General features: G+C 39.1%; 1 protein-coding gene across 1 annotated transcript in view; it reads right to left on the bottom strand.

Moving 5' to 3' along the window:
* LOC124805233 (zinc finger protein 665-like) overlaps nt 1-16271 on the bottom strand; it is a 139808-nt gene that overhangs the window by 23502 nt on the left and 100035 nt on the right. The gene's annotated exons all lie outside the window — the stretch shown is intronic.

The following is a 16271-nucleotide window of genomic DNA, read 5'->3' as shown; positions in this document are numbered from 1 at the left end:
TCAATCGAGTGTAGCAACCAAACAATTGTGCTGGTGGCATATATTTTACTGAAAGGAAATTTTCACATGCAGCAAATCACACTTATGGAAAGAAATCAGCTGTGCCCTTTTGCAAGGAACCATACCAGCATTTAGAGCAATCACAGAAAACTAAACCTGGATGGCCGGACAAATATTTGAATAGTCACCCTCCCGAATGCAGCTCAGTGTTCCTGAACTACACTCAAGTTTTCAGCCGGGTGGCATCGTCAAGTTAGTGCAATATTTCAGCACTGCCTGAGGATAGCAATGAGTTAGTTTGCCAAAATACTGCAGCAACTGGACCAGTTTTTCCTCTCTCTCTTCACTCTGTGGTCAAACAATGTATTTTCAATTAAACTGAGTAAGCCAATGACTGTAAACCAAATTGAAACATATTATGGCTCATCCAGACAATCATTGAATTTCACAGCTAGTTTCATGCCCTGGCACAAAAGAAGCCCAATGGAGGAAATAATGAAAACTTACAATGTAAAGGAAAGTTGGGAAAACAGAAAATATGGTATGTGTTAAAGTGTGTTAATAAATGTTCACAGCCGATAGCTGGTCAGTACTCGTATTCCAGGAATAGCACTTTGAATGTGAGCTAAATGTATTTCAATCTGTACAGAGTATGCCACCTTCCTGTTTCCAATTAAATTAATTTGTGTGTGGTAACCTGTGTTGATTCTCTGTACAATCTACCAAAGTATATGCTTATGGCTCTCAGGACCTGGGTCCTCTTAAGGGGACTTGTACATGAATAATTGTCAAAAAATCAATTTTTTAATGTTTGTCTTAAAAAATTCTCTGTAGTTTTCTGAATGAGAAAAAGTTTACGTCCTGGAAAATGGACCGCAGAAAGTGCCAAAATTAAAGGAATTTAAAAGTGGCTGCCTGCACCATGGCATCCCCATGGCAGACAGTCAGCTATGTTAAAAATAAAGTTTTGCTCTCATTCGTTTCACTTTTATGACTTTTTGGTCCCCTAAGTTGACTAAATTGTGAAAGCTTAACAGTTTCTTATCTTTTGTTATACAGAGAGTTTAGTCACTGTTTGCTGTTATTTGGTGCGAATATTTTGTTTACAGAGAAGTACAGCAGAGCCCCGCTAATCTGAACCACGGTAATCCAAACGTTCGGTTAATCCGAACATGAAAAATGTTAGTCTAAGTATGGAAAACTGTGCAGTAAGCTGCTGTCCATACACACTATTTTAATTTACACAGTACAGTAAACATGTATTAGAAAAATTGGCAAGAAAAAACTACATTTAAAAAATGCAAAACAATGAAAGAAAAGCTGTCAAACTTACTAAAATACAGCGGACATTTTATCCCTATTTTTTTAGATGACAAAAACTCGGTCATTGTTTTTTGGCATAATGAATACAGTCTGCTATATGATGCATAATTGTGCCATTGTCTCATAAACATCAAATCAGCAGTGAAGCTGTTGCTCCAAATAATGTAGTGTGAGGTCAAGGGCTTCTGCTGCATCACTCTGTGGCACCAGCTCTCCTTTGTCGCTTTCAGGCTCATTGTCACTTCTGTCACAGCAGTCCACTTCTTCCTGGTCTTGAGTAACAGCAGCAACTAAATCTGTGTCAGTAAGGTTCTCCACACTTTCCCCATCCGCTGCCATCCATTCATCTATGTCTCTACATCTACATCTACATTGATACTCCGCAAGCCACCCAACGGTGTGTGGCGGAGGGCACTTTACGTGCCACTGTCATTACCTCCCTTTCCTGTTCCAGTCGCGTATGGTTCGCGGGAAGAACGACTGTCTGAAAGCCTCCGTGCGCGCTCTAATCTCTCTAATTTTACATTTGTGATCTCCTCGGGAGGTATAAGTAGGGGGAAGCAATATATTCGATACCTCATCCAGAAGCGCACCCTCTCGAAACCTGGCGAGCAAGCTACACCGCGATGCAGAGCGCCTCTCTTGCAGAGTCTGCCACTTGAGTTTATTAAACATCTCCGTAACGCTATCACGGTTACCAAATAACCCTGTGACGAAACGCACCGCTCTTCTTTGGATCTTCTCTATCTCCTCCGTCAGACCGATCTGGTACGGATCCCACACTGATGAGCAATACTCAAGTATAGGTCGAACGAGTGTTTTGTAAGCCACCTCCTTTGTTGATGGACTACATTTTCTAAGCACTCTCCCAATGAATCTCAACCTGGTACCCGCCTTACCAACAATTAATTTTATATGATCATTCCACTTCAAATCGTTCCGCACGCATACTCCCAGATATTTTACAGAAGTAACTGCTACCAGTGTTTGTTCCGCTATCATATAATCATACAATAAAGGATCCTTCTTTCTATGTATTCGCAATACATTACATTTGTCTATGTTAAGGGTCAGTTGCCACTCCCTGCACCAAGTGCCTATCCGCTGCAGATCTTCCTGCATTTCGCTACAATTTTCTAATGCTGCAACTTCTCTGTATACTACAGCATCATCCGCGAAAAGCCACATGGAACTTCCGACACTATCTACTAAGTCATTTATATATATTGTGAAAAGCAATGGTCCCATAACACTCCCCTGTGGCACGCCAGAGGTTACTTTAACGTCTGTAGACGTCTCCTTCACGATTTCTTCACATCCAGGGATTGTCTGTATCATTTGCAGTAGATTTTCCTCTTCATTTTCAACTAGGTTGTCCTGAAGTTCAAGAGATGTCCACAGTTTTCTCCATGATTTTCTCAGAGTATTTTCTGAAATATTCTGCCATGCCTCAGCGGCCCAATAAACAACATCCTTCACATTTGTCTTTTTTATTTTGTCCACTAAAGGAATGCTATAATCTTGGATCAGCATTCTTAAAAATTGTTTTCTGTAAATCAGTTTTAATGTTTGCAGTATGCCCTGGTCCACTGGCTATAGAAGTGGTGTAACATTTGTCGGCAAAAACTTAACCACACTTTCTCCATCACGTAATTCCTCAGTGCTTGGATGAGATGGCGTGTTATCAGTCAAAAGGAGTGCATGGGGAGACAAATGGTTTTCCCTAGAAAACCGTTGAATAGAGGGAACAAACTGGTCGTGAAACCATTCTTTGAACAGCTTACCATCCATCCATGCTTTTTCTGGTTGCGATAATATATGGGCAGGGACTTCATGTTGCAGTTTTTAAAAGCTCTGGGCCTAGCATATTTGCTGATCAGCATTAAAGGCGGCTTGTGATTACCAGCAGTGTCGCTGCACCCTAATAAAGTCACACGATCTTTGCCAATTGTAAAACCAGGAGCATGGTCTTCTGCTTTAGATGCCAGTCTTTTTGTTGGCAATGCCCTAAAATTAAGGCCAGTCTTGTCAGCATTATAAATTTGTTGGGGAGAATACTTTCCCTCTATTATCATTTTTTCAAACTCACCCAGGTATTCCTTCACTGCATCACGGTCAGCAGAAAACTTCTCTCCAGTAATTGTTAGCTGACGGATTCCATGATGTTTTTTTTAAACTGTCCAACCAACCTGTACCCACACTAAAAGACTAATCATCATTCATTAACTTGTTCACATAAACAGCCTTCTCCTGAACCAGTGCTCCAATCAAAGGAGTTCCCCTTTCTTTTTCCTGCGTAAACCATAGGAAAAGAGCTTCATCCACTTTATCGTACTGGGACTGTTTCAAAGTCTGCCGAATTTCGAGTGTATTTCCCAAAGACGTTGCACAGGACTGTTCAAGCTTCACTTGGTTCTTCTTCCAATCACAAATGGTTGCTTTACCAACACCCAGTTCCGTTGCCAGTTTAGATACATTCTCACCATTGTCAATCCGCTTCCAAGCATTCAGTTTTTCTTTAAGAGTTAATGTTGTATGTTTCCATTTACTCATGACGAATATACATACACCACTACACCTGAACGAATATAATACAACCGTTATGCATGCCAGCGATTGATAACTAACATAACCAAGTGCTTTGCAAGCCAACTGGCAGTGCACTGACCTCAGACACTACATAGGTCTCAACAATGCACTACAAAAAGGGCAGCGAGTGAGAGTGAGCCATTTGTCCCACACTTGCTCCCATTTGTTACCATGGTGTACCTACTTATCTGCTTGGTATACTACATTCTAGAAACTTGTCACCATAATTCCGGCTAATCTGAACAAATCAGTAATCCAAACAAGGTCTGGCCCCAATTAGTTCAGATTAACAGGAATATACTGTAATTGTATGCATGAGTTTCTTATTGTGCACTTGAGTCCCTTTTGTGTGCGTGTGTTTCTTATTCCACTTGAAATCAATGGGAAGAATTAAGAAGTTCAGTGTTAAAAAATGTAAATTTTATGGAAATTGGTTCACCAAATGGATTAACTCTACTAATACTGAAATACATGATACAACAATTGAATCGGCTTCAACTGCTCCAAGTGCTTTGAAGCTAAAACTGAAATATTTGGACAATGGCTTCACAGTATTAATGCTGATAATAAAGAGATGCCAAGATCATTGACGAGGGACAAACACCAACTGATTGCCAAAAGAGCACCACCGTGCCTATCTTTAAGAAGAAGGGAAATCCCACTGAGTACACCAACTACCATCCAATTCGACTTCTCTGCCAGGCCATGACAATCTTTGAGCGTGTTCTGGACCAAAGGATTCATGAGATCACACAGATTTCCAAAAACCAAGCTGGATTTGTGAAGAATTGTGACACAACTGATGCGATTCATGCTGCAAGACTCTTAGTTGAGAAACATCATGAGAAAGCCAAGCCGCTGCTGCATCTAGCATTCCTGGATCTCGAAAAGGCCTTTGATTGGGTGCCACATAGTCTCAACTGGCTAGCACTTCAACAGCATGATGTGCCAGAGCAGCTTATTAACTGGGTGCAGTTACTTTATGCACAGCCAAGAAGTCATGTCCGTACAACCACAGGACTATCCAAGGATTTCCCCATCACAGTCGGCATCCATCAAGGTTCTGCATTATCACCACTTCTGTTTATTCTTGTAATGGACATCGTGACAGCTGCCCTGCACCGGCCATTTTCATGGACCCTACTTTATGCTAATGATGTGATGCTGGAGCAGAAAACAAGCTTGATATGCAGAGCCAAACTAAAAAATGGAGTGACCGGTTGGCGCAATACAGTTTGTGCCTTAATTTGAAGAAAACAGAGTACACGACATCACACAGACACGAAATGGAAACCATCACGATTAATGGTGAAGATCAGACTCATGACTTGTGTGAGTAAGTTTAATTACCTTGGTTCCACAATCACTATTGACGGCCAACTCACAGAAGAGGTCAACGCCGGAACTCAGGCAGCCTGGATGAAGTGACGAACAACAACCGGAGTCACTTGCGACCACAGGAAGAAAGATAATTTAAAATCAAAAATCTATCACTCTATCATCCGACCAGTCGCCTTGTACGGTTGTGAGTGCTGGCCAACTACAGTTGAGACAGAACACCATCTAAGTGTAATGGAAACAAAAGATGCTAAGGTGGACAGCGGACCTCACTAAGTTAGATCACATTTGCAATGACAGCATTAGAAAACAGTTTGGTGTTGCACCGATCTAAGACAAGTTGCGTGAGAGTCGTCTTCAATGGTTTGGGCATGTTTTACAGGCCGGTGATGACTCTATTGCCAAGGCGGGTTACACACTTGAAGTCATCGGCAGAAGACCCAATAGACGACCTAAGCAACGTTGGGTTGATACGATTAATAAAGACCTTAAATGTGTGAACATCCACCCACAGACTGTGATAGGGCGAAATGGAGACAACGGACCCATGTGGCGGATCCCACTGGCACACGGGACATATGTTGAAAGAAAAGAAGAAGAAGAAGAAGAAGAATACTGCAGAGATGCCAACTACTGTATCAGGTTGTGTTATTGTTGAACTCTCTGCTCTATCTGAACTAATAAATAAAGCTTTGCAGTGTAAGGAATGTGGCAATAGTGGTGTGACGGTAGTGGAGACGACACGTGCTAGATGAGGTTGTGCATCAAAATTAAGAGTTGTTTGTAATTTTTGTGATTTAAGTGAATGTAGTTATACTTGTGGCGTAACTAAACAGAGTGTATAACACAAATATTAAGCTTGCTTATGCTATGAGGTGTATAGGCAAAGGGTACAGAAGTGCACAATTTTCCGTGCTCTTATGGACTCATCTCCTCCTACAGGATTAGACAGGTATAATAAAATTATTCTACAGACTTTAGAAGAAGTAGCAAATGACAGTATGAAAAATGCTGTTCAGGAATGTGTAGCCATGAACGACAGCAATACATGTATGTCTGCAGCCTGTACGCATCCTGGAAATGAAGAGGCCATAGTTCCCTAAATGGTTTAGTGACAGCTACCTCGCTGAACAATGGTGAAGTCCTTGATGTGGAATGTATTAGCAAGTATTGTCATGGCTGTACTAATCAAACTGAATATCATAAATGTTTGATTAATTTTAGTGTTATAGTGGAGGGATGGAATCTGAAGGTCAGTGGAGAAATATGGTGTGATGCATACGTCTTACCTAGGAGATGGAGACTCAAAAGGGTACCAAAAGGTTTGTGAATCCAAACCTTACGCTGACACAAAAATTGAAAAAATGGAACGTGTTGGCTATGTCCAAAAAAAGTTAGGTACAAGATTGAGTAACTTGAAGAGGAATTTGAAACAAAAGAAATTAGCTGATGGTAAGTGCACTAGTGAATGTGGTCGGCTTAAAGACAAAGAAATACACAGGTTGCAGTATTACTATGGACAATCCATAAGACAAAATAAAAATGACCCTGAGGGAATGAAAAAGGCAGCATGGGCTGCCTTCTTTCATAAATTCTCCATAGACGACAACTCATGTCATACACTCTGCCCACATGGCAGTGACTCATGGTGTGGCTACCAGAGGCCTGTTACAAGGTGAGACCTACAACCATAAACATTCTTTGCCATTAGCTATAACGGAAGTTATAAAACTTAGTGACACAAGATTATTAGAGAAATGTTTACACAGTGGGACTCAAAACCCAAACGAAAGTTTCAACAATTGTGTATGGGAACGGATACCAAAAACTGTTCTAATAGGACTAAAAACATTGCAAATAGGTGTGCTAAATGCTGTTCTATGTTTCGATGATGGTACAGCGTCAAGACTTAACTTTATTGAGCTGAGTGACTGGTGGACTAAATACGCATAGAGCTCTAATTGCCATTGACCAACGGAGACTCTTTGAAGCAGAAAAATCAGTGTTGGAAGCTACTAAAGAAGCAAGAATAAGAACAAGTGTGAAAAAGAGAAGGGAGGAAGAACACAAGAAACAAGATGAATATAGACCTGGAATGCACTAGTGCCATGCAAGTTTAATAGAGAAAGCAAGTTTTTACTTTAACTTGAATTTCTGGAAAGTTAAATTATTTCATGTTCTGGTACACTTTGGTTAAAAACTATTAAAGACTATTTTATACTGTCCTAAAACATACTTAACTTAAAAGAAGACTACTCTTGTGACTTAACTTTGAAAATAAAATGCTTTTTTCGAAGAAAAACTCTGAATTCATTTCCAAAAGTTTTGATAATCATCCTTAAAAATTTTTGTACCATAACTTATGACAGCACCATATTTACAATAATCTGCTTTAAAGATAATAGTGTAAAGAAATTACAGGAAAAAATAAACCTTCTACTTTGTATTCTGAGTAATGTGTACCTAAGATGTTCATAAATAATTAGCACGGTTTATTTCACTTGCAACAAAAAATACAATTAAAAAAACGTGTGAGAGCTAAAGCTGTGGTTCATACATAAAAATGTTCCCAAAAGGTCATAAAAGATGGTAAGCATTATATGGGTTTACAAATCTTATTCTTTGATTTACACTATTTAAAAAACTGACCATTTTTTCAACATTTCCCCTGGTATTCAAGGACCAGTCCCCTTAAATAGAATCCTGTTGTTTCCTAGCTGCAAAATGTAATCTGCTACAGCTGGAATATCTGTTTCTTTCCTTTGACAGTTGTCTTTATACTCTGCTAATCATATTTCCATCACTCTCTTCATAGAACCTACATCCTGCATACACCTTCCCACATCTACACTGCATTCTAAGAACTGGAAAGTCCAGAATGAAATAACAACAACATGGAAAGGACACATTGCTACTCACCACATAAAGGAGGCACAGAGTTGCAAACTGGCACAATGAAAAGACTAGTAAAATAATTATCCTTTTCCCAAGCCTAATTTTTTAGCAGTCTTCTTATTGTGCCTGTCTGCAACTCAACACCTCCTCTACGTGAAGAGCACAAACTATCATTCCTACATTGCTGTACTGTAAGCACAGTAGACAGAAAAGAACTATTCATCCCAAGGAGACATCACACTATACCTCGTAATGCCACCTCCAGCATTGTTAAACGGCACAATTTGGCAAGGAAGTTTCTTCCGGTATGCATATCCAGCTGAAGTGAACCACTGATGATCAGACCCCATGCAGTTACCGAGCTGGGGGATACTGACTGCTATGTTTCACCTGCTGTTCCAAATAGACACCATATTTTGTACAGAATTAAGCTTAAACGATTTAGCAGGCAAATCAAGGCGCATTAAGGTGTGTGAGTTTTTGTCAAGTCACTAATGCAAGTATGGTGCCCTGCGACTGTGAACATGACTATTGTCATCTTAGAAAAATGGATCGTCCACAGTATATTAATCATGAAGATGTGACAGATGGGACAATACTTTGTTAATGAATATGTTGAAATAAACTTCGTGGTTAATTGTTGGTAACCTGAATGAGTAGACCCAAGTAACTGTAAAAAATATATGTATCTTCACACACAATCACTCCTGGCCTGAACTACATCCTCCACAAGCCATCACCACTCTCGACATCTTGCACTATTTCAAAAGACGCTTAACTGTGATTTGTATTACCACATTAAATGCCTCCAGCCAGCTACTGTCCAGTTTCTGTGTTGTATGACATGTGGAAGATGCACAGCTTCACACATCACTGTGAGCAATGGTCTTCTGTGAGGCATGCAACTCCCAATGTCCACTGTGTGCAGTTCCCTTCAAAGTGTTTGCTCAAAAACTGGTTGAGATGGACATGCATTCACTGACATCAGCAATTATCATCAAGTTGAACCGTCAAGTTGAAACCAACTGTCACTGACAAGATGTGACACTCTTCTCTTGACCCTGTTGACCAGGAAATTTTTACGACCACTGTTCTCACATTGTGTTACATGGTGTGAGTGGTACACCATTCTTGTAGGTACAGTTGGCAGTCTGTGTTGATACACAAACAAATTGGGCAACTTAATTCACGGAGTGGTCACGAGCAAGCTGAAGCACATAGCTCCTTAGTATTAGCTTTAGAACCATTTGCTATTAAATTAAGGTAAATTATTTAAGACTCATGAATTTTCCTAATAGATATATGATACATGAAATATTGTGACGGCTTGTTGTTAAGAGCCAATCACCAATACGAGCTTAACGGATCATGGCGTAGAGATGCAATGGCCAAAAACAATTAGTAATCTGCCTTTTATTCATTTGTAATTTGCTACAGTGCCCCTGAGATTAATTGCCGATCATCACGAAGTGTTTTGAAAACTTGAATGCAAGTGCAGAAACTTAAATGATCTGGCCACAGTCTCCAAGCTATGATTCTTTTTCACCCGCAAATAACAGATACGGGCCCAGGAAAATTGATGGTGGTACTAAACGATGTAATCTTTTCTAAATTTTACAGCATTTTTCTCTAAGTCAGTTTGGCCACTAGCAAAAATGCATCCACCATCAAGAATGGTCGTCTGCTCCAGTTAATTTTAACAGCTTTCTTTCCAGTAATTAATTTCAATTTCTATTTAAAATCAAATTATTATTACACATTTGAGTAATATTGTGTCAAGCAGACAAGTCAGTACCAGTGGGAACGTCATATCATCACAGTGTGAACTGCTCCAAAGAAGCAGTACTGTGTGCTGTGCTGAATGAATTGGAGTGTTGGTGTGGACCAAAATGCCACCTTGCACAGCCTCCCAAGATGTTTTGTCTTCACGGCCTCCCGTAACCCAGTCACTAGATTTCAGTAATATGATCATCTGACGGTTTAGCCCTTACGAGCATAATTTGTTAACATCGCATCATAACAGTACCACACAACCCTCAGCAACACCTTTTCTGGTGATGGTTGCGACTACGCGTTTTTCCGTTGGACTGCTTGCTTTGCTCCATTTCAGAATCATAGTGGCACACCCAGCACTTGTCCATAAATAGACAGTTAAACCCCACTCTGTGGCGACGGGGAGAAAAAAAAAAAAAAAGACGACACATCCGAAGGAATTTACGAATGGACGGAAATCGGTACATGTGATGTATGCTTACAGACAAACAAATAATGAGAATTTCAGAAAAATTAGATGGATTATTCATGGGGAAGAGATTTACAGATTTAACAAGATAATGACACTTTAGGCCATCCCTAGCCCTTAGGAAAGTAGTTTTTCAGTTTGGCATTCACTGATAGGATTTTTGGATGTCCTCTCGAGAGATATCGTGCCAAATTCTGTCCAATTAACAAGTTAGAGCGTCAAAATCTGTAGCTGGTTAGAGGGCCCATAATGCTCCAAATATTCTGAATTTGTGAGAGATCTGGTGACCTTGCTTAATAAAGTAGGGTTTGGCAAGCACAGACACAAGCAGCAGAACTTTCACCGTGTGTAGGCAGACATTATGTTGCTGAAATGTAAGCCAGAGCGGTTCTGTTATGAAACGGAATGGCACCCCAGATCATCACTCTTGGTTGCCAAGCCACATGGTGGGCGACAGTCTGGGGCGTCTCCAGAGACTCCTTCACTAATCATCGGAGCCCAGTTCAATGCGGGTCTCATCACAAAAGACAATTCTTCTTCAGTCAATGAGATTCCAGCCCGATTGTGTTAGGCACCACTGCAAGTGGGCTTGCTGATGTACAGAGGTCCATGGTAGTTGACCTTTCCGCGAGTCGCCTATTAATGGTCCTTGTTGTCACTGGAACATTATTCCCACGTCGGATCAATGATAATGATGAATCCACAGCTCTGAGTGCCTCTCTGATGATTTTATCAATATTCACATTCTGTCGGCTCTCTAGGTCGACCACCGCTTCAGTTATGGTTTTTTACCCATTCCTGCCAATATCATAGAATAGTGGCATTGCTCATACTGAAATTTCGAGCAATTAGCCGATTACTCCAACCAGCTTCTTTGAGTTTGTCAAATGTTGACATCTGTGTATATTGTTCACTTGTCTCTCTGAGAGACTTAGTTACTGTGCAACAGAGTACGTGGAATGAAATTTGCAGACTTTACGCCCCGGTATCGACATGTCCCCTGTTCACTATTCTTGCCAGAAACCCGATGAAATTATGGTACAGCATCACACTTTAATCCCTCGGATGTCAAAGCTTACAATTTTGCATTTTCCATCGATAACTGTATGAATATCAAATACTAACACACTGACATAACTCCTTCGTGGTGCATCATTTTCTTTTTGTTAGATTGTAGTCATCTGGACTGGCATGACATTGTTGCAACAATTTCAATTGTTCCTCATTCACAGTCTCTTTGAATGGGCACAAGTACCTGTAGCAGCGATCTTTTCCACATTCAAAATGTCGTACAAGATGTTGAAAACTGATCCACAACATCGTCACACTTTCTACTATCACTTCATTTGTGATGAATCACTCTTCAAGCACCAGTGCCATTTGTTCTCGTGCAACACCTGGTTTCTTCACAGAGAGATGGTCTGCCACTTTGTTCTTCATCATTCAGACTTGTTTTATCACACTGGAAGTGGCATGTGCAACTGAACCACTCAGTCATATTACACTAGGCTACTGCTAATCTGGCAGTTCCTTTCAGATTTTTAACCGGCTTTGTGAAAGTGCCAGATTATTAAGAATGTCTTACATTTAGTGTGAGTGCACAGGGATTATGCTTTACTAAATCCAAAGACACATTCATTTTCACTAATGACTAACATTTTATCGGGTGAGCTTTTATGTCCACGATTCTTCTAACACCTGGCGACCATCCTTGGCTGATCTTAACTATTCAAAATTGCAAAAAAGGAATTCACAAAATACGAAAAACACTAGAAAAATGAACAGAGGAGCACAAAGGAAACTTTTGAAGAGAGGAAATGGCTATATCAGCTACAGTTGGACACATGTTGCAGAGAAGAAAATACAAGATTCTTTTTGATAATGTGTAGGTTCTGGCAGCCATGAGTGGATGTTGCAGTAAATTGTAATGAGAGATGATAAAGGTTACTACATACAACAATAACTTTAATCAGAAAGAGGCAGTGTAAACTTTGCGGTTCTTGGTTATGAAGAAACAGTGTTCCAGTAATCAATCTTCTACATTGGAAATGTTTACAACTGTAAATGGCCAAATTGCATTCAAAATTTGAAAAAGATAAATAATAAAAAAAGTAACAAATTACTTCAAGTCCCTGCAACAAGATGCGCAGCAACAGATATTTATTTCAGTCAGTAGCAAGCCATGGTGTTAACCGAGCGAATATCCCTGCCATCTCTTGAAGACGTTATCCACAGTAGTATAAATTTTTTTACACAAACAAATGTGGGACAGCCACATGACAGTCGGTGTAGTTTTAATAAATTTAAGAACTCTCATAACATGTACAGTTTAAAGAAATTTCATTAATTTTTGTCCACCTTCAAGTTCAATCATGTTTCGGAAGACAAGACATCCCGTCAAAATGAATCTATGCACTACAGATATTATAAACCACATGAAGGTAAAAATATCACAGTAGTAACAATGAAATGTTTCAGCTTACTTTTCTTGTCAAAACCTTTAAAAATAATTAAGATAGGTAATGAATTAAGAATTTCTGTAAATACAAATATTTTAGACAATTGAAAATCAACCGTTGATCAGCAGTTAATTTGTTGATAATACAAATATTTCTACTGTTTCACCTTCTTGTATAGGAACAATAATACCTGCTACTACCTTGCAATACACAACAAACTATTGTAGCAGCACAAAGACAGCTGCAAATCATTTACCATTAAAAGTATGCAAAGACATGTCTCCTTTCAAGAGGTTGAAACAATTTATGACATTAGTCTCCAAGCCAGAGAGTTAGCTGGAATTAGTCCACGATGAAGCATCAGAAACTGAAATTCATTGCCTAATAGAATTTTCAGTACATACAAATGGTAGCATAATGGGGAAGGAGGACATGGCTGTAAGAGACGAAGTAGTTATGAAAGGGGGAAAGGAGGAGGAGCAACTCAGGAGGAGGGGGAGAGCGTCACACTTATATACTTTCCCTTGGAGCTGTAAAAAAATATCAAGCCGTTGAATGGTAAAGGTTTTATACACCAATGAGGAACTTCAGAGAATGAAAAAACTCAAGGGGGGGAAAAAAAAAGTTTTGGAAAAATCTGCGATGTGCAGCAACATTTATGCAGCACATTTTCGTATTTGTATTACGAAAGTATAGATTCAAATCACCACATTAGTTTCTGAAGCACTGAAACCCACATTGAAATGCGCTTTTGTAAGCAAAAGCTAATTATAGCTCATGTCACGTGATCTCACCAGCCATTGATAGCAGAAATTCAGAGCATAGGATACACGACATCGTCAGCCAATAGCAATATCACTGTTAACTAGTGTGAATACACAAATAGGAAAAGTTAATGGCTTAAATTAATGTACATAGTGTAGCTACAAGAAAAGTTAAGTTTTCAAATATAATAATATTGGTCTTGAAGATTTATAAGCTACAAGGAAAAAACTAAGCTTTCACGTATAATGTTAGTCTTTTTTGCATGTGTTACACTTTCAGAGACATCACACAAATGTGCCAGTAAAATTTTAAATAATGACATAATCTCTGGTCTTCTGGGCTTGAAATTCTTCTAAGTGTCTTAGCCCTCAGTGTGTTAAGTGCAAAATGAGAGTCAAACACTCTGTGATTTAAGAAATTCATAGTACATTCACACAAGTAACATAACTCATCTTGCGTAAAAGGAAATTTTCATTGAAACTAATGCTTCTCAAAACACCATTCGCAATATTTCCCTGTAACCTGTTGGAAATAGCTTCATTTCAGCAGTTGCCAGTGTGTGCTAGAAAACAGGTGTTACTGCGCCTGGGCAGCTATGATGACTTAGGAAGCCTATATGTTCGTATGAATATAGTAGTAAGAGATCTTACATGACGTCATAAAAGAAATAGGATATTCCAAGAACATGGGAATTTCGTAAAACGTACTAATGCACTATTCAGCTTAAAGTACACATAAATATGTCCAGATTCGCAATGGTGTAGGCCTCAACCTGATATTAAGATTTTTAGTGCGGTTTTCAGGATGCAAATTTTCTTGGAGTACTAGTACTGTATAATATCATGTTTGGTTCTTTAGCGTGGCCTAATGCCGTATCTGCCAGAAGATGAAAACATGCACTTGAAATTCAGCAAACAGCTGAAACTAGCCAACAGTCTGGAATGAAACACTTCATTTCATGTAAATTGACTGACTCAGTGGAAAAAATTAATAAAAGGCAAATTTCTTTAGCAAACCTACAAAAATAACTTCATTGTTCTGCAAGGTGATTAATGCTTGACACAGAAGTAAAATAAAATCAGAAAACTGAAACTGATAACATATGTTAGCCTTCCGTAATTATGTGAATGTATTTTAATTCGCTTGATAGCTCCCAACCACAGAAATCTGTTTTCTTTTTCATTTGATGTGAGAAGTGTAAATGAAGAGGAAACAGCAAAATCACTAAACATAAACACAACATACACAAGGACTAACCCCCTCCCTACTACAGCTCTGACTGCTATGCACATGCGTGAATCTGGCAGCTTGGGTGCACCAGAAAAATTTTGCCGCCTAGCATCTGGTTGCTTGTTGCTACTGCTGATACAGCTAACAGCCACACTTCAAGTAGCCAGAACCAGGCTAAGGTATTGCCCATATGCAACTCAACTGCTTTTGCGCGTGAGCCCGCTCACAACTGCTCAAACGAACTTAATGTATACAGTTCTGACATCACGCTCGACGGCAACAGATTATTGTTATGAAGTATTCCATAGTCTTCATCCTAAGGCCTTTGACACATTTTACTGTTTATCAGTTCTTACTAGTCAAAATTTAAAAAAATTAAACTGAAGACTAAAACAATGAAAAATTCCCGGAATTCTAAAAGATTTCCAGGTTTCTCCCGGTTTTCTCCTGGATGAAATAATTCCCATGTTTTTCTTGGATTTCTGGGTTGTCCCAGAGCGTATAGACCCTGTGTAATTATGCCTTTGATATAAGCCCACATACATTTGCAGAAATGCAGCTGGCGCAAAATTTTTTTTAGCAGTTTATGTCCGTTTCATCTCACTTGAACATAAACGCACATGAACTTAAACGTCAGTTAGGTATAATTTTATACTCTTATCCATTTCATTAATACATTTTGATTTTTACACTTCCTCCATTTCAGGACGAGCTTTCCAAATAATTCATTGATGTGTTATATATTGATAATGGGACCAATTTACTTGCCACTTCAACCACAGTGAGTACTGAAATTTCTTTTCCTTCATTTAGCTATTAATTTAATCTATTCACACTACAGGTGCTAGCCCACAGGAACCAGTGTCATCCAGCAATCAACTTTATCTCAAACCTGAATCATCTCTTTTGTCATATTTACCCAATTATAAGATAAGGTTTTCCCCAAATTCTTCATCTGAAAAATACAGGCTCATCTTACATTCACAGATTAACTATTACTGCTGAAGTCAATGTTTTTACATTGTGTAATCAATTAATGTAGAAGTTCTATTACATTTACAAATGAAGCTCTGGCAACTAAGATCACATGCAGGTTTATTTTGAACAATTCAGAAAGACTGAGTTGTCACACGAAACTGCTGACACTGGCATTTGTACTCCTGCCATTGGTGCAATCCCAGGCAATGTCTAATTTGAGTATGGTTTGTTTTACTGAACTATTATCTGATATATTTAATTCTTTCTTTCTCAAGCATTTGGTTATTGTTTCTTTAACATTGTGAAAGATGAGCGAGCACTGCAACCAACTGTTGTTCATCTGTTGCATAACAAACTGACTGCTATTTACCGATGACAAGTTACAAGAGACTGCATCGAGATGGTTATAATCTATTCTAAGCTCCTTGGGCTGTATAGATGCTGCTCTTTAG

This window comes from Schistocerca piceifrons, chromosome 7, assembly GCF_021461385.2.
Source record: "Schistocerca piceifrons isolate TAMUIC-IGC-003096 chromosome 7, iqSchPice1.1, whole genome shotgun sequence".
NCBI lineage: Eukaryota > Metazoa > Arthropoda > Insecta > Orthoptera > Acrididae > Schistocerca > Schistocerca piceifrons.
Note: the sequence above shows the minus strand (reverse complement) of the source record. Positions and strands in the feature narration are given on the sequence as shown.